The sequence below is a fragment of the Chlorocebus sabaeus genome, unplaced genomic scaffold (genome assembly GCF_047675955.1).
Source record: "Chlorocebus sabaeus isolate Y175 unplaced genomic scaffold, mChlSab1.0.hap1 unalloc_scaffold_235, whole genome shotgun sequence".
Taxonomy (NCBI): Eukaryota; Metazoa; Chordata; class Mammalia; order Primates; family Cercopithecidae; genus Chlorocebus; species Chlorocebus sabaeus.
In genome coordinates, this window is record NW_027327521.1 from 6746 (window position 1) to 13490 (window position 6745).

The window sequence follows — 6745 nt, forward strand, 5'->3', positions numbered from 1 at the left end:
CGGAGAGGGAGCTGGGCCGGAGCCGAGTCCAAAGAGGTTGTCGTGAGGCCGGAGATCGGCCCGCGGCCGCAGCAGGAGCAGAACGAGCTGGGCCTGGACACGAGGCCGGGAGGCCGCAACTGGGCCTGGAGAGGCCGGACTGAGGAAGTTCGGGGCCTGGAGAGGCCGCCGAAAGGCAAAGGCTGGGCCTGGAGAGGCCGTTCCCCGTGACGAATGAGTTGGGCCTAATGAGGCCACGGGGAGTCGGGAGGAGAGCGTGGCGGAGCGGCCGAAAGGCAAGAGGAGCTCTGGCCTGGGGAGGCCGCGGTCAGGCGAGAGCTGGGCGTGGACAGTCCACTGTGAGGCAGAGGCTGGGCCCGTGCAGGCCTTCGCGAGGCAGGAGGCTGGGCCTGGCGAGGCCGACTGGAGGTCAAGTCCTGGGCCTGAGGAGGTCGCCCAGAGGCGTGATCGGGGCTGGGCCTCAAGAGGCCAGTGGCAGGCCGGAGGAGCTGGGCCTGGAGAGGCTGACCTGAGGAAGTCTGGCAGCTGGAGAGGGCGTGGAGAGGCAGGAGCTGGGCCGGCGGAGGCCGACTGGGCGACGAGTTGGGCCTGCAGGGGCCGCCGGGAGCGGGAGCGAGCCCTGGATAGGCCGAGTCGAGGCCAGCGTGGGCCTGCAGAGGCCGCCGGGAGGAGGAGCGGGCACTGGAGAGGCTGACCTGAGGAAGTCTGGCAGCTGGAGAGGCCGAGGAGAGGCAGGAGCTGGGCCGGCGGAAGGCGACTGGGCGACGAGCACGGCCTGCAGGGGCCGCCGGGAGCAGGAGCGAGCCCTGGAGAGGCCGAGTCGAGGACAGCCTGGGTCTGCAGAGTCCGCCGGGAGGAGGAGCTGGGCCTGGAGAGGCTGTCTGAAGGAAGTCTGGGGCATGGAGACGCCATTGGAGGGCAGGAGCCGGGCCCGGAGAGGCCACCGTGGGGCCCGGCTTCAGGACGTTGGGGGCCTACAAAGGCCGCGGAGAGGGAGCTGGGCCGGAGCCGAGTCCAAAGAGGTTGTCGTGAGGCCGGAGATCGGCCCGCGGCCGCAGCAGGAGCAGAACGAGCTGGGCCTGGACACGAGGCCGGGAGGCCGCAACTGGGCCTGGAGAGGCCGGACTGAGGAAGTTCGGGGCCTGGAGAGGCCGCCGAAAGGCAAAGGCTGGGCCTGGAGAGGCCGTTCCCCGTGACGAATGAGTTGGGCCTAATGAGGCCACGGGGAGTCGGGAGGAGAGCGTGGCGGAGCCGCCGAAAGGCAAGAGGAGCTCTGGCCTGGGGAGGCCGCGGTCAGGCGAGAGCTGGGCGTGGACAGTCCACTGTGAGGCAGAGGCTGGGCCCGTGCAGGCCTTCGCGAGGCAGGAGGCTGGGCCTGGCGAGGCCGACTGGAGGTCAAGTCCTGGGCCTGAGGAGGTCGCCCAGAGGCGTGATCGGGGCTGGGCCTCAAGAGGCCAGTGGCAGGCCGGAGGAGCTGGGCCTGGAGAGGCTGACCTGAGGAAGTCTGGCAGCTGGAGAGGGCGTGGAGAGGCAGGAGCTGGGCCGGCGGAGGCCGACTGGGCGACGAGTTGGGCCTGCAGGGGCCGCCGGGAGCGGGAGCGAGCCCTGGATAGGCCGAGTCGAGGCCAGCGTGGGCCTGCAGAGGCCGCCGGGAGGAGGAGCGGGCACTGGAGAGGCTGACCTGAGGAAGTCTGGCAGCTGGAGAGGCCGAGGAGAGGCAGGAGCTGGGCCGGCGGAAGGCGACTGGGCGACGAGCACGGCCTGCAGGGGCCGCCGGGAGCAGGAGCGAGCCCTGGAGAGGCCGAGTCGAGGACAGCCTGGGTCTGCAGAGTCCGCCGGGAGGAGGAGCTGGGCCTGGAGAGGCTGTCTGAAGGAAGTCTGGGGCATGGAGACGCCATTGGAGGGCAGGAGCCGGGCCCGGAGAGGCCACCGTGGGGCCCGGCTTCAGGACGTTGGGGGCCTACAAAGGCCGCGGAGAGGGAGCTGGGCCGGAGCCGAGTCCAAAGAGGTTGTCGTGAGGCCGGAGATCGGCCCGCGGCCGCAGCAGGAGCAGAACGAGCTGGGCCTGGACACGAGGCCGGGAGGCCGCAACTGGGCCTGGAGAGGCCGGACTGAGGAAGTTCGGGGCCTGGAGAGGCCGCCGAAAGGCAAAGGCTGGGCCTGGAGAGGCCGTTCCCCGTGACGAATGAGTTGGGCCTAATGAGGCCACGGGGAGTCGGGAGGAGAGCGTGGCGGAGCGGCCGAAAGGCAAGAGGAGCTCTGGCCTGGGGAGGCCGCGGTCAGGCGAGAGCTGGGCGTGGACAGTCCACTGTGAGGCAGAGGCTGGGCCCGTGCAGGCCTTCGCGAGGCAGGAGGCTGGGCCTGGCGAGGCGACTGGAGGTCAAGTCCTGGGCCTGAGGAGGTCGCCCAGAGGCGTGATCGGGGCTGGGCCTCAAGAGGCCAGTGGCAGGCCGGAGGAGCTGGGCCTGGAGAGGCTGACCTGAGGAAGTCTGGCAGCTGGAGAGGGCGTGGAGAGGCAGGAGCTGGGCCGGCGGAGGCCGACTGGGCGACGAGTTGGGCCTGCAGGGGCCGCCGGGAGCGGGAGCGAGCCCTGGATAGGCCGAGTCGAGGCCAGCGTGGGCCTGCAGAGGCCGCCGGGAGGAGGAGCGGGCACTGGAGAGGCTGACCTGAGGAAGTCTGGCAGCTGGAGAGGCCGAGGAGAGGCAGGAGCTGGGCCGGCGGAAGGCGACTGGGCGACGAGCACGGCCTGCAGGGGCCGCCGGGAGCAGGAGCGAGCCCTGGAGAGGCCGAGTCGAGGACAGCCTGGGTCTGCAGAGTCCGCCGGGAGGAGGAGCTGGGCCTGGAGAGGCTGTCTGAAGGAAGTCTGGGGCATGGAGACGCCACTGGAGGGCAGGAGCCGGGCCCGGAGAGGCCACCGTGGGGCCCGGCTTCAGGACGTTTGGGGCCTACAAAGGCCGCGGAGAGGGAGCTGGGCCGGAGCCGAGTCCAAAGAGGTTGTCGTGAGGCCGGAGATCGGCCCGCGGCCGCAGCAGGAGCAGAACGAGCTGGGCCTGGACACGAGGCCGGGAGGCCGCAACTGGGCCTGGAGAGGCCGGACTGAGGAAGTTCGGGGCCTGGAGAGGCCGCCGAAAGGCAAAGGCTGGGCCTGGAGAGGCCGTTCCCCGTGACGAATGAGTTGGGCCTAATGAGGCCACGGGGAGTCGGGAGGAGAGCGTGGCGGAGCGGCCGAAAGGCAAGAGGAGCTCTGGCCTGGGGAGGCCGCGGTCAGGCGAGAGCTGGGCGTGGACAGTCCACTGTGAGGCAGAGGCTGGGCCCGTGCAGGCCTTCGCGAGGCAGGAGGCTGGGCCTGGCGAGGCCGACTGGAGGTCAAGTCCTGGGCCTGAGGAGGTCGCCCAGAGGCGTCATCGGGGCTGGGCCTCAAGAGGCCAGTGGCAGGCCGGAGGAGCTGGGCCTGGAGAGGCTGACCTGAGGAAGTCTGGCAGCTGGAGAGGGCGTGGAGAGGCAGGAGCTGGGCCGGCGGAGGCCGACTGGGCGACGAGTTGGGCCTGCAGGGGCCGCCGGGAGCGGGAGCGAGCCCTGGATAGGCCGAGTCGAGGCCAGCGTGGGCCTGCAGAGGCCGCCGGGAGGAGGAGCGGGCACTGGAGAGGCTGACCTGAGGAAGTCTGGCAGCTGGAGAGGCCGAGGAGAGGCAGGAGCTGGGCCGGCGGAAGGCGACTGGGCGACGAGCACGGCCTGCAGGGGCCGCCGGGAGCAGGAGCGAGCCCTGGAGAGGCCGAGTCGAGGACAGCCTGGGTCTGCAGAGTCCGCCGGGAGGAGGAGCTGGGCCTGGAGAGGCTGTCTGAAGGAAGTCTGGGGCATGGAGACGCCATTGGAGGGCAGGAGCCGGGCCCGGAGAGGCCACCGTGGGGCCCGGCTTCAGGACGTTGGGGGCCTACAAAGGCCGCGGAGAGGGAGCTGGGCCGGAGCCGAGTCCAAAGAGGTTGTCGTGAGGCCGGAGATCGGCCCGCGGCCGCAGCAGGAGCAGAACGAGCTGGGCCTGGACACGAGGCCGGGAGGCCGCAACTGGGCCTGGAGAGGCCGGACTGAGGAAGTTCGGGGCCTGGAGAGGCCGCCGAAAGGCAAAGGCTGGGCCTGGAGAGGCCGTTCCCCGTGACGAATGAGTTGGGCCTAATGAGGCCACGGGGAGTCGGGAGGAGAGCGTGGAGGAGCCGCCGAAAGGCAAGAGGAGCTCTGGCCTGGGGAGGCCGCGGTCAGGCGAGAGCTGGGCGTGGACAGTCCACTGTGAGGCAGAGGCTGGGCCCGTGCAGGCCTTCGCGAGGCAGGAGGCTGGGCCTGGCGAGGCCGACTGGAGGTCAAGTCCTGGGCCTGAGGAGGTCGCCCAGAGGCGTCATCGGGGCTGGGCCTCAAGAGGCCAGTGGCAGGCCGGAGGAGCTGGGCCTGGAGAGGCTGACCTGAGGAAGTCTGGCAGCTGGAGAGGGCGTGGAGAGGCAGGAGCTGGGCCGGCGGAGGCCGACTGGGCGACGAGTTGGGCCTGCAGGGGCCGCCGGGAGCGGGAGCGAGCCCTGGATAGGCCGAGTCGAGGCCAGCGTGGGCCTGCAGAGGCCGCCGGGAGGAGGAGCGGGCACTGGAGAGGCTGACCTGAGGAAGTCTGGCAGCTGGAGAGGCCGAGGAGAGGCAGGAGCTGGGCCGGCGGAAGGCGACTGGGCGACGAGCACGGCCTGCAGGGGCCGCCGGGAGCAGGAGCGAGCCCTGGAGAGGCCGAGTCGAGGACAGCCTGGGTCTGCAGAGTCCGCCGGGAGGAGGAGCTGGGCCTGGAGAGGCTGTCTGAAGGAAGTCTGGGGCATGGAGACGCCATTGGAGGGCAGGAGCCGGGCCCGGAGAGGCCACCGTGGGGCCCGGCTTCAGGACGTTGGGGGCCTACAAAGGCCGCGGAGAGGGAGCTGGGCCGGAGCCGAGTCCAAAGAGGTTGTCGTGAGGCCGGAGATCGGCCCGCGGCCGCAGCAGGAGCAGAACGAGCTGGGCCTGGACACGAGGCCGGGAGGCCGCAACTGGGCCTGGAGAGGCCGGACTGAGGAAGTTCGGGGCCTGGAGAGGCCGCCGAAAGGCAAAGGCTGGGCCTGGAGAGGCCGTTCCCCGTGACGAATGAGTTGGGCCTAATGAGGCCACGGGGAGTCGGGAGGAGAGCGTGGCGGAGCGGCCGAAAGGCAAGAGGAGCTCTGGCCTGGGGAGGCCGCGGTCAGGCGAGAGCTGGGCGTGGACAGTCCACTGTGAGGCAGAGGCTGGGCCCGTGCAGGCCTTCGCGAGGCAGGAGGCTGGGCCTGGCGAGGCCGACTGGAGGTCAAGTCCTGGGCCTGAGGAGGTCGCCCAGAGGCGTGATCGGGGCTGGGCCTCAAGAGGCCAGTGGCAGGCCGGAGGAGCTGGGCCTGGAGAGGCTGACCTGAGGAAGTCTGGCAGCTGGAGAGGGCGTGGAGAGGCAGGAGCTGGGCCGGCGGAGGCCGACTGGGCGACGAGTTGGGCCTGCAGGGGCCGCCGGGAGCGGGAGCGAGCCCTGGATAGGCCGAGTCGAGGCCAGCGTGGGCCTGCAGAGGCCGCCGGGAGGAGGAGCGGGCACTGGAGAGGCTGACCTGAGGAAGTCTGGCAGCTGGAGAGGCCGAGGAGAGGCAGGAGCTGGGCCGGCGGAAGGCGACTGGGCGACGAGCACGGCCTGCAGGGGCCGCCGGGAGCAGGAGCGAGCCCTGGAGAGGCCGAGTCGAGGACAGCCTGGGTCTGCAGAGTCCGCCGGGAGGAGGAGCTGGGCCTGGAGAGGCTGTCTGAAGGAAGTCTGGGGCATGGAGACGCCATTGGAGGGCAGGAGCCGGGCCCGGAGAGGCCACCGTGGGGCCCGGCTTCAGGACGTTGGGGGCCTACAAAGGCCGCGGAGAGGGAGCTGGGCCGGAGCCGAGTCCAAAGAGGTTGTCGTGAGGCCGGAGATCGGCCCGCGGCCGCAGCAGGAGCAGAACGAGCTGGGCCTGGACACGAGGCCGGGAGGCCGCAACTGGGCCTGGAGAGGCCGGACTGAGGAAGTTCGGGGCCTGGAGAGGCCGCCGAAAGGCAAAGGCTGGGCCTGGAGAGGCCGTTCCCCGTGACGAATGAGTTGGGCCTAATGAGGCCACGGGGAGTCGGGAGGAGAGCGTGGCGGAGCGGCCGAAAGGCAAGAGGAGCTCTGGCCTGGGGAGGCCGCGGTCAGGCGAGAGCTGGGCGTGGACAGTCCACTGTGAGGCAGAGGCTGGGCCCGTGCAGGCCTTCGCGAGGCAGGAGGCTGGGCCTGGCGAGGCCGACTGGAGGTCAAGTCCTGGGCCTGAGGAGGTCGCCCAGAGGCGTGATCGGGGCTGGGCCTCAAGAGGCCAGTGGCAGGCCGGAGGAGCTGGGCCTGGAGAGGCTGACCTGAGGAAGTCTGGCAGCTGGAGAGGGCGTGGAGAGGCAGGAGCTGGGCCGGCGGAGGCCGACTGGGCGACGAGTTGGGCCTGCAGGGGCCGCCGGGAGCGGGAGCGAGCCCTGGATAGGCCGAGTCGAGGCCAGCGTGGGCCTGCAGAGGCCGCCGGGAGGAGGAGCGGGCACTGGAGAGGCTGACCTGAGGAAGTCTGGCAGCTGGAGAGGCCGAGGAGAGGCAGGAGCTGGGCCGGCGGAAGGCGACTGGGCGACGAGCACGGCCTGCAGGGGCCGCCGGGAGCAGGAGCGAGCCCTGGAGAGGCCGAGTCGAGGACAG